The 20,365-nt window shown below is 32.4% G+C and overlaps 1 protein-coding gene across 5 annotated transcripts in view; it reads right to left on the bottom strand.

Annotated features, from left to right (window-relative positions):
• LOC111000670 overlaps positions 1 to 20,365 on the bottom strand; it is a 66,154-nt gene that overhangs the window by 23,995 nt on the left and 21,794 nt on the right. For 2 of the 5 annotated variants that reach the window (XM_022270206.2, XM_022270209.2), the window contains exons 2-3: positions 17,763 to 17,805; positions 9,437 to 9,501 (exon numbers count right to left, since the gene is read on the bottom strand). The exons of 1 other annotated variant lie outside the window; for it this stretch is intronic. The gene's annotated coding sequence lies outside the window, so the exon portion shown is untranslated. The remainder of the gene's footprint in view (positions 1 to 9,436; positions 9,502 to 17,762; positions 17,806 to 20,365) is intronic. 2 more of the 5 variants (XM_022270208.2, XM_022270207.2) reach the window with 2 other exon arrangements.

Below are 20,365 nucleotides of genomic sequence, written 5' to 3'. Positions count from 1 at the left end.
CAAAAAGTATTTATTTAAGTAGAAAAGCTTGCCAACGCTCAGCACACTGATACATTGTCACCCGAAATACCATATTTAATGTTATTTCAATGACTTATAGGCAAACACGAAAACAAAAAAAATACTTTTAAAAATTAAAGGAAAATTGACAAAAGACCTAGCTCATTTATCAGAATGCTCAATGTTTCGGCCAAAACGCGGTCTTCTGAAAGGAGGTAAAAATGGAATGATGGGATGTCTATAATATTTAAAAGGTGGACGAAATTTAATTTGTTAAGGTTAATCAAGCTTATTTACAATTAATATCTCCAACACAAACAATATGTCTATTATCTACGATTCTTTAATGACAACAACAGGTGCTCTAGCGGCCCTGGCTGGATTCATATGTAGGCGACTCTTTTTTGAGATGTCAACGACAAAACCTCTTGATCATCAAGAACGCACAATCATCTTGATACTAAATATTAAAGGTATATAATTTTTGTGAATAAATAAAATGACGCTAAATAATTATACTGTGCTCGTGAAAAGACGTAATACTAATTAATGCCACGCCTTGCGTTTCCTCTACTCTTTATAATATTATTATAGATGTGGTGCCTCCACGTTCGATCCACGATCAATGTGTAAACCAATATCTTACATGGTCGCTTTGGGGCAGAATACATTGATCTAACTTTACAGACTCTAACGCAGCGTATTTTAATTCACTCAGACTAAGAATTATATAAATCATAAACACTTGTTGCTTATAAAATAGACAAAGCAATCTTATGTTACCGCAATAAACATAAAAATTCTTCATATATAAATAGCTACTATATAGTTATGTGATTATATAATGTGTGTATACAGACAGGCCACAGCATTCGATGCCTTAAAAAAATGTGCAAAAAACGCGACTCGTAAAGATCCAACACCTCTAAGAACACCTCATTAAGGAATACTTAGTATAATTATCAACACTTATGTATTTTTTGCACTTAATTGTTTCTGAGATGAAATAAAGCCTGGTGTTGCGACAATGTGATTTAACTGCGATTTTAAACACGCACCTACCTAATTAAATTCATAAATTATAAAAAATATTAATTATTTACCTAAATTGATACCTTCCATTTCTCTCAATCACAGTTTCGTACAGCTATATTTCCAAAATTCTGCTAAAACATCATTTAAATGCCTCGCTTTTTAGATCACATGTTTATAGTTTGTAATCATTCTGTTAGCATTATCATAATCTGTTTGCCTATCCAAGTGTGGCAAGAAAAAACAATGACACGCACAAATCAACTTGGCACCTGATTTGGAGATAGTGACACTTGGCGAGGTGCCTAGTTAACTTCTGCGTGTATTTAGACGTAGGTTCCAGATTATGCGTTTCATAATCAACTATCAATCTGCTAGGAAAGTGGGTCATCAGTCTCCTGTGATTGACACCAGCCATTTTAAGGAAAGCCGGTTTTCTCACGACTCCTTCACCGGGTGAGCAAATGTCAATCGCACACATAGACAAAAAGTCCATTGGTAGACAGCCGGGGATAGAACTTACGACCTCTGCGATGACTTACGTCACCGTAAGACAGGCCAATACTGCCGACCGTTTTCAAACATTTTTAAAATAAATATCTTATATCGATTCTTAATCACGAGAAACGGAGTTTGTCTTTGTATAGAACTAATTTTCGACATAGACAGTAAAATAAATAATTTATTAATGTAAATTCATGTGCCGCTACAGGAATGTAACTCGATTAGCACAAATCAAATTTACACGTAAGCATGAGCATAACTATTTGTTAATGATTTTATACACGAGGCAGAAACGCTACGTTTTTAAAACAAATATTAAATCATAATATTTGCGCGTTATTAACTGTCGTGCCAATATCACTGATTGCTTTATTTTGTCTGTGGTCCAGTGTTCTCTTTATTATCTGTTTTTAACCTTTTGACAGTTGTTTGGTTGTGTCCTTTACATGCCTATATGCAAAGACAACGCGCAATATTAACTACAATGTCAACACTGTTTGTAGGTTTAACAATATAACAATAATAATAAAGGCCTTTCATTTTAAATACTTTTAATTACTTTTTCATGTTCAACACTAGATATCTCTGTAAATACTTTTTGGCAAAGACTCTTGCCTATTTTATGACATTTCCTTAGTATGGAAATGATTATGTAATTAGATGCAATTAAACTTCGATATATGTTTTTCAATTCAGATATTAAAAAGCCTACACTACGATCTGCAGAACTGTTATCACCCATATTTCTTGAAAAAATATTTCGATATTGGAGTAACAGGGACTACAATTCATCATTCAAATAAAACACATAAAACTGATTTTAACCACGTGAAAGTACAATGAACATTACCGAAACGCGGATATCAAGCTGTTAATACGCTCGTGTACAGCGGGCCTACTTATTTATAAGCACTTTGCATGTGAATAGAAGCTCAGTGGGCGATGACATTGCACCCACAACCATTGCTTAATATTACAGCTTGGAATGCTAAACTATTGCCAATTCACGCCTAGCTCTTAAAAGGAAGTTATAAATCTTTACGCGAGGTGAAAAGTACTTTGAAGAATTACAGTCTAGAATTCTCATTTAAAATCTTACTCACAGTATACGTTGGAAAGCAGTACAGCAAACCCAAATTATGTATATCTTAAATTAGATATAGTCAAAAATGCCTCTTAAGGTAATGGCTTGTGATATCGATACTAAGGCTTTGACCATATAATATACCATACATATATCTTATATATACGAACAGTGGTAGCCTAGTAGCCAGTGGCGTAGCTATCATATGGCCAGGTGGTGCAGTGCACCAGGGCCCCGGAGCTCAGGGGGCCCTCAAACCTCAGCTTTGAAAACAATGAGCTACTACACGGAAAAAAAGAAACAGTAAATATCGCAGTGTAAACTGCTTAAACAACGGGGTACCCACTTCATTTTACAGTGGAACAGGGAATTTTCCTGTCCAAACTGAGATTATAACAGTTACACTGGATTGTTTACAGTTCGATACACTAAATTCATCAATGTTTCCAGTAAAAGTGTTCAACTGTCAAAATTAGATGACATCACCGATTTTCATACTGTACGCAGCAGCAATGGTTACAGTGTTAGTTGTTACAGTATTGACTACAGAGCGATTCATTTAATTTTACAGTGTGGCACGGTTGTTTCACTGTTCTTTATACGGTTAGTGACGTTATCACTAGTGTTGCCCAAAATCGGTCTTGGTCTTGCAGTCTTGGTCTTGTTCTTGCATTTTTGCAAGACCAATACCAATACCAAGACCGCCTTATCGTAGCAAGACCAATACCAAGACTGAAGCCTGCAAGTCTTGAGCAAGACAATACTTAAGCCTGCAATACTCTCGTGTCTTGCAGTTAGGACAAACTGAGATTTGGGCGTTATTAAGTAAGTATTTGGTTCAATCCCGTTTTTTGAGAGACGTTCCCCAGTATCAAAACCATAGGTATCGTCATAACACTAAACTAAAGGCTGCAGTTGGCAACGTGCCGCTCGAATTGGGCGGGGAATTCTGTTAAAAATCGTTTTTTCCATTAATTAATCTCATCTGTATAATAAATATTCTATATTGTCATGTGCCTCGTTGTTTATTTATTCCCTTTTTCTTCTATTAAACACATGGAGATTCTAATAGAGACGACGTATGGATTTAGCCTACCAGGGATAAGTTCACTTACTGTTTTCTATTCTTATTCTTATCAATAATTTTGAAGGCCAATATTAGTTCAAACTGCGCGGAAAGAGGGGAGGAGGAGGGCCCGATTCTTTCCCTATGCACCAGGGCCCTTGTCCCCCTAGCTACGCCACTGCTAGTAGCTCCAGCATGCGACTCTCTTCTTTGGATTAAACACTCGCTCGGTGAAGGAAATCATCGTGAAGAAACCGGCTTGCCTTAGACCCAAAAAGTCGACGACGTGTGTCAGGCACAAGAGGCTGATCACCTACTTCCCTATTAGATTGACAAATGGTCACGAAAAAAATACAGAATCTGAGGCCTAGACCTAAAAAGGTTGTATTGTCACTGATTTATTGTTTTATTTTACATACATCTTAAGGATAGCTAGTCATTAAAACTGTATCATTATAATCGTAATCGGTATTTCCGGTTCATAATCAATTGAGTTGCGGTTTGTTAAATTTAAATAAACCCTTTTAATAAATGGTGTAACGTAACTTAACACAGACAAGAATGAAACGAAAGAGATATTACATACATTATACATTGAAACATTATAAAAATAATGTTCTTTCAACCTCGGAAAGGAAGATAAGTTTGCCATATAATATGCGCTGGCCATAGACACTCACACTGCTAGAGCGCAAGTGCGTTGCCGGTCATGGGTATTATACTACTTTCGTACAAAGATACATTTACATTGTTGTCTATATTAATATAGCATATTAATAACTAACCTTAAAATGCAATGTTCTACTCCCTTGATTTGAAAACTGGCACTAAATGTATAATTAGAAGCATTAAGTGTATATTTCTTTTTTGATGTTCATAAGTGTACATTGTGTTAGCTATATGAATAAACGATTTTTGACTTTAACTTTGATTTTGACTTAAGACTATAGTTTTTGAAACATAGGAGTCGAGTTTCGCGCCAAATTATAAAAATTTCTTAGAGAATTATACAAGCTATTTAAGCATTCTGATTCACTGTTATTAAAACACATTTTGTGCAAGCCAAAACACACATAACCTTTAAAACCCACGGCTCTAATTTGTCGAGCGATTCTCAACCGAATCACAAAGCAATAAGAGCTAATATAGATCAATATTGTCTGACGTAATACGACCTCCTCTTTACATTTTTGGTTGATACTTTCACTTTTAGTCCAATGTATTATGTATTCTCATTATGTATGTAACCTGCTGTTTTGTAACAAAAGAATGGCTTAAGTTGTTTCTGACTTCGCCGAATACTAAGAATTTCAAAAGATATATATATGTGGCTCGCTTAATAGCAATACAGCGTAAACCCAATTTGGTAGAAAGAGACGAATCAGTACTTTACTTAAAATAAGTTTCTTAAATTGTTTAAAAGTGGCGAGGACACTACTTTAACACATTAAATACTCATCTCTCAGATCCGAGTGGAGCGGGGTCATAGAAGCGGTGCCGCCCACTCGGATTCGTGCTTGCGTTCAATTTTTTAAACCATTGCCTTCGAAGCATCCCTAGCTTTCGAAGCCGAGTATTGGGCACCCAATGTGCTGTATACCGACCACTCGGATCCGAAAAATGTTTTCAATTTTCAACATTCATATTTTCTTTAAAGTTTTGGTTTCCGGCTATTACTTTATATCCATTGCTTAAGCATCCGATGTGTTAATAGCAATACACACAATTTAATTGAAAGAGACGAAAGAGTTCTTTATGTTTCTTAAATTCTCTAAAAGTGGCGAGGATACTTCAATCCTCAATCTTTTAGCGCAGACATCCCGTAACTATATATTATTTATTTATCAATAAGGAAACATGAAACACACAAGATATGTATTACAACTCATTATTATAGAAGCTTCCTTACATTCTTCTACGGATAAGATTTTTTATACGTGAATGACATAAACGTGATAACAAACATTTTTAAAAATCAAAGTGTACCAGGACAAATTTCATATGACAGAATGCTAATGGCGATATAAAGAACAAGACTAAGAGACGGAAAAGATAAAAAGGAACCTCGAAACTCAGAAGTAAGTACAATCTGGAAAAATGGATCTGTTTAATGACAGGCTCGAATTTAATGACGTGGAATAAGTGATACCATGATGATCCTATGTTCCAAAATAAACGTATTTTTTTATCTGAAACGTATTAGCTTTTTCTAAGTAGGTGAGCCTTTGTCTGATTCTGGCCATCGACATAATGGGTGTCAGGCACGCTTTCCTCAGCATGTCTTCACAACTCGAGGCTAAATGCGCACTTAGAAAAGTCCACTGGTGCACAGCTGGTGTAAGAGACTTCGACCACAGGATAGAGAGTTGCAATCACACGCCCAACACACATGATAAACCCTCACTCGATTTAGATTCATAGCATTTGAAAATAAATAACTTATTCTAGCATTTATTTTAATTAATCCCACTGAAACCAGTTGAGTCGAGTGACATACTATTGCAAATATCTTACACAATTCAAACCGGTATTACTGATTTTAGGTCAGATTGTAAGGGCTTAGAACGATGAAGTGGCCTCTAGTTTATAATTGTACAATGAGCCAAAATTACTATGTCACGTGTATTTAAGTGAAAAGTAAAATTATTTTATATTAGTCCATTGTATTTATTTATTCTTCTTCAGTCGCAGTCTTCCGAGGGTCGTGTTAGTGGTGCCGTACAAATGAGGCCTATATATATTTGTCTAGGCCTCAAATTATTTATTTTTTATGTGACGGCAGTCGCGCAGGTGGCTCACCTAATGTTAAGTGACACCGCCATGGACACTCTCGATGCCAGAGGGCTCGCGAGTGCGTTGCCGGCCTTTTAAGAATTAGTACGCTCTTTTCCTGAAGGACCCTAACTCAAATTGGTTCGGTAATACTTCAGTGGGCAGCTGGTTCCACAAAGTGATGGTGCGCTGCAAAAACTGCCTTGAAAAACGCGCTGTTGTGGAACGGCGAACGTCGAGGTGATACGGTGATGAAACTCAGCTGCAGGTATTAATCCGAACAACTCCTCTGACCACTCTCCATGGTAAATGCGGTAGAAGATGCAGAGTGACCCCACATCTCTACGCAACGCAAGAGGATCAAGCCGCACGGCGAGATATTGGTCGTCGACGATTTATTTTTCTCCTTACTTACGATTTTATCTATATCCTTTAATGTATCGCATCGTAAGTCAACGTTCCTTTGTTGCCTTAAGTATTGATTAAAAAACTCGTCCCAATAAATCAAAACCTCAACTACACCCTGTTTTTATCGAACAAAACCTGAATACACTTGTGTACTTAACATTTTTCACACATACTTGATAGGTTTTTATCTCAGTCAGCTAAGTAACGTTGATAAATGTGTTTTTGTAGTTTCTCCCTAGTTTACATGAACATGTTGCCAATTAAGCACGCATAGAGCAAAAATATTCGCAATTAAAATCAACAAAATTTGCTTGAATTAACATTTATATTCTTTATTTAAATTTTTCCAGTGAAACTTCACGAAGATGTGCAGCGTTTTTGAGGCAGAAAAGGGAGAAAACGATTGAGACCGATTGAGAGAGAGTGAGAAAGGGCGATAGAGAAAAAAAAACGTTGATGTTGGTTGATGTATTCGTTCAGTAGTTACATATGTATTAGAACTTTCGATGGCAATTCTGTGTCGCGTGCAGTTTTTATTTATTTCTATTATTATTAGCACGTATACAGTGTAAGTATAAATATATATATATATGGAGTGATCTTAATTTACAAAGTATACATGAATTTTCTAATGCGACTTCCAAAAAGGTTGCGTTAAACGTTATACGCTACCATTGATAGAGAATGAAATCACTATTGTTTAAATAAAATTTACTTTTGTATCTTAAGTAAAGACATATAATAATTAATATAATTCCATTCAAAATCCTATCAATTTGGGTTTTTCACCACTTTAAAAATAATTATTAACAGATGTGATCGGTTGTGAATTGCGATTTTGATAAAGTTTTATTAAGTTTATCACGAAACTGTTACAGAAATTTGTCAGGTAGTAAATTTATATTTTTATTGGCTCCATGTACTCTTTTATACAAGTTTAATACTGGACGCTTCTTTATTCAAGGTATGACAATATTATTTACACGAAGATATAAAAAAGAAGAAAATAAAGTATCCAGTATTTTCATGAATATCCCCATTGAAATGTCCTGTATAACGAGCGATCGTGCGATAGCTTTAAATATAAACAGTTTTCATTTATCAGGCAAATATAACACATGAGTAACGGTAATATAGTCGAGTATTGTGTGAAATTAGAACGCCACAATGTTGCAATCTAGATGATATTATTTAGACAATTTATACTTTCGTATAAAATATTTTCGATAAATTTCTAAGACCGATCCTTCCACAACATTTTTACTTACTACATTTTTTTTAGTTTGAAATCAATTAGAATTCGCCTTTTTAATAATTTAATTGCATTTATTTGACGAAAAGCACTTTAGTATATTCGTCTTTAATAAAATGATAAATGAATTGATCGTTGACATTTAAATTTCGCGCCTTCTAAATGTCACTGTCACTCACAAATGAATATATACTGTCCCCTCTATGTTCTATCTCTCTACTCTGTGATTTTGTCCTTTATATTTTTTTCAAATAAATTATATTTCTCAAAGTGAATCGTATGAATAGTGGCCTACACAAAAAAATATCAATCACCTTTTTTTAAAGTCTGACAAGAAGGAGGCTCGGCTGTCATTATGAAGTGTTAACAATAGTTAAACAATAGTTATAATTATTACGTGTATTTTGATTGATTGATATTGATTGATTTGATAGTAGACATATGTCTTAAAATAAAATAAAAATGTCATCCCAAAATAGGACAAAAACTATACAACAATAGTATAAATAAATAAATATAAATAAAAGTCTTTATTCATTTTCACTTTAAGTATGTACGTACATCTTCTTTTCATAGTGTATGATTCATAGTATATTCTGTATAAAAACAAATTGGTCAATTGTGCGCTATAAAATATAACATTCTATACGGCCTTTTTTATAATACTGTACTGTAATGTAACCTTTGACTGTGTGTCAATACCTACTTTCAAGTTGCTTCCGTTTTAATGTATATAGATAATTAAGCAGTACTGTACGCGCAGATGATATCAAGGTATAAAATAATTTCTATAAAAACGCCCACATGCCATGTCATAATTACATAAATCTAACCGCAATTATCACAATTTGCTGGGAATTTACTTTCAAGTGAGCGGAATTAAATCACTTGTTAAAACCGGCTCTATGTTAGGCACGTTAACGATATATTATTTTTACACTTAAAATGTGCCTGGCTGGGTTAACCATAGAGAAAAACAAACATTTCTATGCATATACCACGCTTCTCTATGGGCATAATCCATAATAATAAATATACATTATAATTATTACTATGTTTGTATTATTATTTATGGTTTTATGTTTGTTAACATAGTTTCGCATTTTTGCTATTGAATCTTTGCTCTAACCTTCCTAGGGTTGGCAAATAGCGATTGTTAGAGATGAACGGGCCTTTTCCTTCTTTCGTTCCCCTATAAATCCTTCATCACGGATAGTTGTTTAAGTTAACCTTTTCTTTCTAACCTTTATAGAAATGAAGTGATAAACTGTACACCAAGGGCTCTTCTTACTTTCCCATCTATGGTGAAAAAACTTACCTCGTTTTTTTATAGAAAATTGTGGTACGTTTTGGTGGGAACAACTTGGTCACATTGTTTTAAAACTGAAACAATTTTTTTATAATTAATACCTCAAGTTATAGTAAATAACATATAAAACTGCATTCACTGTATCAATACATTGAAAAAATGTGTTAACTTACAAAACCCGAAATTTCCGTGAGCTCATAAAAACAAAAACACGTATATTAATAAAAAAACGTGTTTAAAAAAACTTATGTACACACGTTAGAAATTATACTTCTTTGGCATAACAAAAATCTTTTCAAAAATTATGTCTTTTGCCGTTTTATATATATATATATATAGCCTAAGTATTCGTTTTTAGAAAAAACAACACCAGCAATAGAAAAAAAATACTCTTGTCATTTTTCTCTAAAGGGCCAAAAAAGTATAACTTAAAAAGTTAAATGTTTACTATAGCTAACTATACTAACATCAGGGTGTCGGTGTTTTTGTGGCGGTGAGCGCGCGCATCGTAAAAAAATACTCTCATTACTTTTCTCTAACGCGCCAAAAGAAGTATAACTTAAATATTTGCGTTGCATTGCTTAATATATGCATAACAAATGCATGCATGTTTAAAAGTTAATGTTAAAAATAAGATCGAATTCGAGGATTGACGGCGGTGTGGCAACTTATATATAAATGTTGTTGCTTTGAATATAACATTTTTAGAAGATAATAAAATTAACACCAAAACTCTTTTTAAACTGGTACAGATTGTAACATCTAATTTATCTAAATAAACTTTATATAATGTGCGAACTTCATTAAAAATAGATGTATTTAAAGAAACGTACATTTGGCGCGGTGTTATGACAACTGTCAAACGTCAACCTACAGATTATGCAAAAACTTTAATATGTATTTTTCTGGGTGCGTTTTTTTGTGATACAAACTGTCAAATATCACAGATTCAAAATAGATTATATGCAAATTAAGCAGTACAGTATCTATAAACAAAAAAGGTGCTATTGAATTGTAATGTTGTAAACTGAATCTCAATACAGATGTAAAAAGTCAACCGTTATCAAAACAATGGTTATAAGTGCGCTCCTGCTTTGTATGCTGATGACAGGAGAACAATAACGATACGGTAGTTTTTATAGGATTAAAACATCGATTTTTATCTAGAATGTTAATCAAAATGCTTCTTGTAAATTTTATAGACTAAAAAAACACATAACAAAAACCCGTTCCATCCTATGTTAAGTGTGCTTGTTAACGTAATGATAATTTCACAAGAATTTAAAGACTTATAATATAATAAGTCGTTCCAAAAATAATAATTGGAACTTACTACTTAATATATAAAATATATACTTATACAAATAAATAAAATAAAAATAAATAAATAAAATAAACTATGTTTCCTATACACTTATATTTTTCTTAGAAATATAATAATTGTAACTAATTCTTAAAGGGACGGCAACGCACTAGCGTGCCTTCTGGCAAAGTGGGTGTCAATACACAAGCATAAGTCCATTTGCAAATTAGTATTAAGATTTAGTTGAAAAGATGCTTTTCAATCCCATTAACACGTATTTTCTTTAAGACTACTATGCACGTTAATAGGCGACCACATTTGCTTTGTTGAAAAAATACTGAAAAGCATCAAAATGCTATATATAATTAAAAATCCCCTGCCTTTAGGCATTTTTTATTAAGAAAGACAAAATAAGGGAACTCTCAGACTGCAAGTTCATCAAAAAATTACTGAACAAAAATATGCCCACGCCGGAAATGCAACCAAAGTTCTAAGGAAAGCGATTTACAGTATTTATTTGATATTTAGCTATGAAATAGTAGCAGATACAAAACAGTTTATGGTAAGAGCCAAAAAAAGGAAATGACTGTTTAAGTTCAAGCCAAACCGTTTATTACATGAAAATAGCAAATACTGCTATGCATTTATATTCTCAGAAGGTAAGAAGCATTGTTCTAGTGTGTATTGAATTATAATGAACATTGAGTCACAATTTACACACACAGTCTGTCACATCGTACAAATATTCCAAGTATTGACCATCCGGTATTAATCATTATAATTGATATGACATTTTTATTGCAATTTAATTGTTGTAAAACAATCAATATAATAACTCAGTTATAATATTTATGTTTGCAATAGTATTATTTCAAACAATATTGACAGTTTGCGGCGTGAAGAATCACTTAAATTTGTTTCGCTGGGAATTGCAACCCGCTAATTGAAACAATTAGCCATGTCGGTCTTAATTAAATATTAATAAAACAGAGAAAATCCTTACATGTACTTTCATTGCTGTATTTTATAAAAAAAAACCACTAAATATAAATTATAACATAATTCATTTAGTCTTATATAATAACTAAAGTTAATTCATAACATGTTATTTCGTTTAAAATGTTAATTTAATTAATATTAAAACAAAATTCATGATTATTTATGAGATCCAAATCTACAATTAATCACCGACTTGACCTAATTTAAATGATATAGACGATTTAGATAATACTATTCATAATTGACGTTAATATTTCTAACATTAATTCATATCAAGATTTTATTTAACTAACAGGCATAAGGGCCAATTTAAATAGATTTAAAAGGAGTCAATTTAATAGACGATGGGATAAAACCTCCTTTAATCGCTTGTTTATTTTTTATCTGTAGCTGTCAAGGACAAGAACAGGCGGGAAACTTGTTTCATACAAACATCTAGTTAGCTTGAAATGTGACGTGCCGGTATTTTTAAAAGCTTTTTATATTAAAGGTTTGCAGTTTTATTTTGTGATTGTTACTGTTTTTTTCTGAGGTTGAACACTTTAATGAACCATTGATGGTTTAAAAATAGAGAATAATAACTTGTATCATGCTGCGTAAAATGCAGGCTAATCGTTGTTGCCTTAACCACAAAAAATACATTTATTTATTTAAGTACTTACCTTACGCGAACAATATTAAATGTTTACTATACACAGTCATATTATATATATTATTAGAAAACGAGCCAACTAGAAATATATGGATGACAACCATATAAAGCTAATACTATGCCTGACATTCGATTAATACTTCCTAGAAAATATTAATCGAATGTCTTGAAATCGAAGGAATAGAAAATTTCGGTTGGAAAGCATTTTATGAGTCACATAACAAGAGGAATAAGTTTGCCCCATGCCCCTATGTGAGGTCATCCGTCTACAATACTTTTATTGAGTAAATAATTACAGTACATTAAGTAGGATCTTCAAGGTTGTACAAAATGTATTTTCTTATGTCCAGTAACAGGAAATTGACTCAGAGGTGACGACATGACAAGAAAACATACTCAAGGGAGAATATAAATGATGTTTTTGTAGGCTTTTATTGATTTGAACTTATTTCTAAGTATTGTAACTATCGTATCGAAACCTTTATATATATATATATATATATATATATAAAGGTATATAAAGGTTTCGATACATTTCTGTATGTATATATATATATATATATATACAGAAAAGTTGTTTAATTATAGTTTTAATTTTGGTTATTACTGTGATTTTTATCTTTCTAGTTTTAGTTATTATTTATATTATTAGTTATTATTAATAATTAGTTTTTTGTTCTATTTTTGTTTATTTTGTCGCCGTTTCTTTAGTTGCTTTGATATATTGCTTAAGTTCTAATGTAATTGATGTGTATGTGTGTTAAATTTGTGATGTCATATTTTCTTGTATTGTTTAGGCATACACATTGTTTAAGAATGTATATATAAATAAATGTAATTGATTCCAAATTTACATTTGCGCAAGTCGTAGAGCGGAAAGAAACTCTGGAACATTATTTTTATGTGGTTTTATTTATTATCAATAAAAATGCGACGCCAGGAACTCGCTGGTTGGGTGTATAAATAGATATTGTTAAATTTTAACATTAGTAAGAAATTTGTTTACGTACCTATACTAAGACTTATAAACCTTGTAATCGACCTCAAATTATCTAACCTTGGAGATGTACAAATTATATCTTATCATGAAGCGTAGTTCCTTACTGGAAGCGTTGTGTAATAAAAAAAAATAAAAAAAAATGTTTATATTTTGGATGTTTTAATTAAATAAGGCAAATGTTATTTGTTTCTTTGATTAGGAGCGCAGTAGCGTTTATTAAATGAAAAACCTTGATGGCTGGAAATCTTCCACAGTCCGTTTCACAAGGCATTTTCTTTTGCGAACTAGCGAACTGTGGAATCGAATACCGGCGGGGGTTCTCCCTGAGAGACGGCCTCCAACAATTCAAAATTCGAGCGTACTCCTCCCTTAAAGGCCAACACCCACTAAAAATGGGTGTCTATGGGCTGCGATGAATGCCTCTTTGGGCGTCCCGCAGGCTCGTTTGCCCCCCTATTATATTAAAAAAAATTATATATAAGCGCTGACATATGACTTTTGGTCAGAAACGTCCTTATACTAAATATAGTAGGGTGGAAGACGCCAAGCTTAATGCCCGAGTTACAGGAGAGTAGTCTCGTTGCCGGCCACATGAAGCTAGTTCACAAGCCAGATAGTAAAATCGCCCTAATTTTACCCACTTCTTTTTAGGCACTGAAGGCTGATCACCTACTTGCCTATTAGATTTAAAAATGATCATGCAACAGATTAAGAATTTTCAGGCCAAGACCTAAAGAGGTTGTAGCACTTCTGATTTTTTTTTTATGTACTAGCTTACCCCCTACTACTATCCTAAAAAATACAACTCCATCCTATTAAAAACTATCCTGGCTTGTAAGCTTACTAGATTACTAACTCTTGTACTTGTCTACACGAAGCCAGAAGTACTAGCTAGCCAGCTTACTTAGCTTTGTGTGATAAAGGATAAATTAATAAATACTAGCTACTTAATACATTGAAACATTTGCATTACCAGCATACTGGCGAGTTTGTTATGGATAGAAAAACAGAGCTAAATCAACTTAAACGTTTCTAAATGAGTCGCATCTAAAATTGAATATCCAATAGTCCATACGAAAGACATCAACGGCACTGCGGCACGTCACAAGAAATCGACCAAAAATTTAATTTTAGACCTTACTACTCGGTAATAAAAGTCAAAATTAATTTCATCGGATTTTATTTGAAAAATCAATAGATCGTGAACAAACAGTTGAATGTCAAACAATAATAGCAAATACATTCAAACCATTGACTGTTTTATAGAACTTCAAATGAGAGTACCATTCCCGGTTCTCGGACCTCAAGAGAATGCTCGATGGAAATTTGCGCTGATGAAGAGGTAATCGCTGAACTGTAGCCTATTTTGAAGCTACAGACAAATCGTACTAACTAGAAATATGGTATGAAAAAATTCTATGACCGCTTAATCGTTGTATGGCTGTCGAAGTCAACTAAATAATGAAATCAAATTCTATCAACAATATTACTAATGTGTGTATACAACGTGAAACCCCCTAAAGTATCGAAATCACTCGGCATTTGTTGGTTTATCTTGCCATCCATTCAATGATACACTCTACATGGCATTCCACTCTCCATCACGACAACTAAATAATAAAATGTACTTTTTAAGTTGCCGAAGTTAGTTAAAACTGACCGTACATCTGCATCACACGTATCGAATTTTCTAAAAAAAAACGTTTTTTTTGTTTACAAGTTGGGATTGCTTGAACGTGAATTATCACGAAGATGCCTCAATATCGGAAGATATTAATTAAATAAGTATAACATACATAATTTCTCGTGTAGCAAAAGTCGTCAGGCGAAAATAACATACGGGATAGCGTTCAAATAAGAATTGTGTTTAATGTTATTACTAACGCTAGTGTGAAATAAACTTTTTCTTTTTCTACTACAGATTTGTCTTCTATCATTTCACGACAACTCTTTATAATGTAAAATTTGCCCATTACGTGTCGTTATATAGAGTTTACAGTGTATTGAAAAATATTATTTTTTCACTTAATTCAGTGAAAAGGGTATCATATCAGGTAGTTGCATGCAATATAATTATACAAGAATGGAAATAAGAAGATAATAACACAGATCTTGGATTTGTCAGGCAACATCCTCATAACCCTACAAATAATATACAGGATATGTGTCACCAAGGAAAGACATAATTTGTCACAAAAACGTTTAAACTATGGCCTTTTACCTACCCACACCCACCTGCGGGCGTGACCTCATCTTTACGTAACATTGACGAAGTGCTCATGTTTTATACACATAGATCCAGTAGTTCAAAATAGTAGAAATAGAATAGTTGTAAATCATTTTTCAATAATTTGTTCAATTTTTATTTCTACAGCATATTATAATTGATGCATTATTATTCACATTTCTTCTATTATACGCGTATTACAATGTTGATATAGCCTGCAGGTTTCGAGAAAAGTAAACAAGGCAAGTTATAAACGGTAATTGAGTTAGCACTTACAGTAACCTGCTTCATACTTTTTACGATAATTTTAAAGTTGCAGCTTGTATAAAGGAAACAGTTTTGTTCAAATGATGAGCTATCTAAAAACGAATAGTTAAATAGATATATTAAAGTCTTTGACGTAAAAACTACTTTAAATTAGTATAAACTATGAATTTGATAAACCCCGATAACTAGCAAAATATTTACAATATCCACTCATAGTTAGTATCTGTCTTATAATTGTTGTCAAGTACATAAACATAAAAACAAAAACAGATATAATATATATATTTCTTTTTAGTTATTTTTTTTTGTTTTTTCAACTGTTCTCAACACGTACGAGAAAGTGTGTAGGTACATATATTATTTATTATAATTATTATATATTATAATTATTTTTCTTAATAGTCCACACATACTTTTATAGGATAAATAAAACGTAATCTTAAGTAAATCCACAAAAAATATTATATTTAAATCAGTTTTAATAAATTCACTTGCATGTCGCGTCTTATACTTAAAATATAAAAGTAAATATCAAGATGTGATGATGATTGCGTGTTAGTTATGCGATATGCTTTTCTAACATGAAGAATTTCAAGAAACTTTTTGTACTTATTTACGAAATATATATGCTAACGAAAGTACCAGTAAGTAGCTCATACAAATTTCACCATAAAATTATTGTAAGCAGTATTACAAGCCCCTTACTTCATATGAAATTATATATTTTGAAAGCAAATTTAATGCAGTGCGCTGTGCAGTAATTTGACAGGTAATTGGGAGTTAAAAGTCTCTTGTAATGCGATGACGTCTCGAATTTTCTTAAATTGCTATCATTAACCACCCAAGAAGACGGACAAATAATATTTTGTGTTCAATGTTGTGTAGATTTGTACTGTCTAGAAAATATAATGACATATTGAAATAAGTTCAACAAAAACCTGCTCCTGAGAATTGAACAAATGTATATTATTAGCTTCATCCATTTGGAGATTCACTAATATCAATGAACTAGAAAGTCTAATGTAGTAGTAATAAAAATATTCAACTCTTACATCAAAACGTCGTTTGCGTTCGATTTTATGCACAGACCACAAAATAAATCGCTTCTGCAAAGCACGTTTAAAAAATGATTATAGTCTATATTCACCATGGATATTTACAAAGAAAAATTCCGTACCAAGAATAGAGTTAAAAAAAGATAACAGATTAAAAATATCCAAGGCGCGCAATAAATCGGTGGGCATAGACAAGCAACATCGCTCTGTATTATCTCTGCTCTACATTATTTGTATGATTTTTAAAACTTGATAATCTCCCTTATACATAAGTAAATAAGGTCGTATTTCGTTTGAGAGTTGAAGGTCCAGAAGTTTTATAATTTTATTGGTTCGAATATGCTTCGCGTGAATTATTATCATGTTTTAATTGATATACGTAGGTGTTACATTTAACAGAGATAATCGATACAGCAATAGAAATTATTGAGTAATGTTATAAGGGCTTAGTAAATCGAGGTAACGTCTATTTCAGTAAGTATAGTATTAATAACGTATACGATGAGTATCAGAAATGAATGGGCTTTCAGTATCTTAATTTAAAATCTTAAACTCTTATTATGTTAACCGACTATAGCTTAGTGTTTATCTTTTTCTTTTAATAAAAAATAAAGATAATAATTGTGTGACTTCCATTCTGCGTGGTCTTAATTCGAATATATTGTTCAAAATAATGGCAACTGTATTTTCTTTGAAATAAAATATAATACTTCCTTTTCATCTTTTTTAGATTAACATAATTTCGAAAGATTATTATTTCTAATACTATATTTATAAGTAAGGTTCTTTCATTGTATGATTTTTAAAGTGAAAAAAGATAGATATATATTACCTTATAAATTCATTTTACGTCGCCCAAACGGTAGCATCAAAATCTGAAAATTGAGAAAGACCTATTAAATGTCTGATTATTTAAACTGTTAAACAATATTAAATTAAATTTATGAGGTCGTAGGTTCGATCCCCGGCTGGACCAATGGACTTTTTTTCAATGTACGCATTTAACATTCGCTCGAACGGTGAAGGAGAACATCGTGAGGAAACCGGCTTGTCTTAGACTTAACAAGTCGACAGCGTGTCAGGCACAGGCTGATCACCTACTTGCCTATTACATTGAAAAATAATCGTTTAAGAGATACAAAAATGTGGGTATCAGACCTAAAAAGGATGTAGCTCCACAGAATTTCTTTATATGGCAATAAATTTTAAACTAATCTTTACTAATCTGTACTGTTGACTATAATTCTGTAATATATGCGTATACTAATGCTCTGCTGAATATATATAAATAATATTTTACTTTACTAAGAAATTAACTCATACGTCAAAAATTTCAATCGCGTGGCTTGGCCAGACCCTTTCGCGAATTTCAAGGTCCAACCAATGTGACTCCAACGACATTTGGCAATTTCTATATCAAAGGATTTTGCACCTTATTAGCAACCAACAAGGTATGTTTTAAAAGAGAAAAGCTTTTGAAGTTCTTTTTTATTGCTATTTATGGATGCTGATATCGATTTTTAATTCACAACACGGCCAAGCCAGTTCGTGTATATTGTTTATATATTAAACTTAAGTTTTAAAAAATCGAAGCTCAAAGTTTTACTATAGAAATATTTAGTTTTACATTAATATTATATTTTTGTTATAGTTTGCAAGAAGCCTTCCGCAGGTGAAGATCTCTAGGTATCTCTGCCAAGCAAGCTGCAACCAGATCGAACCAACCGTAATGACAGCAATAATAATGCTCCTTATCTTTGTGTGTCTTCATTTATTTCTTTTTTAATTTTGAGCATGTTCCGCTCTTTATCAAGTTATGATTTTTTTTTCATATGTATTATTTCCAAATCTGGCAAGCATATGTTGCGAATTGCTTTTAAATAATTATTCTTTTAGTCTGAGTAATATATATATATACATATATTTTTTTTGTTATTTTATTTTGGACCGGTGTGAAAACTATAATAAAAAATGTTTATCATCTAAGTTTTCTTCCTGAATTCCTCCAATGCAACTCTCCTACTGCATAGCAAAAACCTCCCAATTTAAGTAACGTAAAGTACATAAAAAATCATCATCAACATTGGACAGGTATTCTTAATAAACAATAAACACTCTTTTACTGTCTACCATAATTATGAAGTAAAAGTGTTTAGAGACAAACAGATAAATGTCGGAAACAATTTCGACTTTTAAGTTCATTCTAATAAAAAAATTTCCAACTAAGGGTCTTTCAAGAAAAGAGCGTACTTTTTTAAAAGGCCGGGAACGTACCCGGGAGCCGTCTGGCATTGACGATCTCCATGCGCGGCGATTACACTTTACATCAAGTGAGCTCGATTAGAACACATTGAAGTCGCACACAACACAGATATCCAATAATAAATCAACTAGACTAATACAAAATAAAATTGGAAATATGAAATGTTGATAATATGACCATAACAATGGTTATGGCGCCATTAAATATTAGTCACAGACCGCAGCGTGGGCGAAGTTCAAGGAACGCGGAAATATTATTTCTAAGAGCGATGTCAATCACAATTATATATCTTTACATATGTCAAAGCCTTTACTATTTCTATATCTATGTAATTTATTGGGTTCGTTATAGTTTCAATATTCATAAATGACCTATTTATTTCACCTTATAAGAATAAAAAAATATTATTCCGCAAATATTGTAGTCACTACTGCAAAGTCCTCTTACAAGGCAAAACACATTGTGGGGTACTATATCGTAATAAATAAATAAAATACACTTATTTCTTACAAGATCAAAGTTCTCTTAAACCTACGATAATTTAAATTAGATAATCTTTATATACAGGTACTAAATGATATTTAGTTACTTATCAGTTTGCAAGATTCCTACATAAAATGTAATAACTAAAATATTTTATTAAATGGAGTCCCTTTTGGCAAGTTCAATAATTATATAATTCTTTGTCCGAGGTAGCTGCCAGCTCTTCGGTCTCCTATGATGACTTATCTCTCTATGTTACTTGTCTGTTGTACCTAATAATATCGCAATCTCACTAGATTTCGTTCATAATGTATCGTTCATACACCGCACTAAAAGCTTTCGGTACAGAAATGTAGAAGGTCGTATCGCAAAGTGTAAAAGTCATATAACGGTAAGATCACGACAACGGAACGGTATGCCACGAACGTGCTCGAATTACCCGCTTAAGTACCACACTCGTACAATGTTCGCTATGCTTATCTTGAGGTTTAGTCCACACAACGAAAAGGAAATGATTCTAAGAAAATATATTGGTATAGCAAACACGGAGCAGGAAGCTTTTTGTATATAATACTTTTTATAAAAGCATAGAGTTTATTGCCAGTTCTTCTCTTTCGTTCTACGCCCTTGAGAACTGGCAGTAAATGTAAAATTAGAAGCATTTAATGTCTATTTCTTTTTTTTTGACG

Source organism: Pieris rapae, chromosome 2 (assembly GCF_905147795.1).
Source record: "Pieris rapae chromosome 2, ilPieRapa1.1, whole genome shotgun sequence".
NCBI classification, from domain to species: Eukaryota; Metazoa; Arthropoda; class Insecta; order Lepidoptera; family Pieridae; genus Pieris; species Pieris rapae.
The sequence above is the reverse complement of the archived record's forward strand: the minus strand, read 5'-3'. Positions and strand labels throughout refer to the sequence as shown.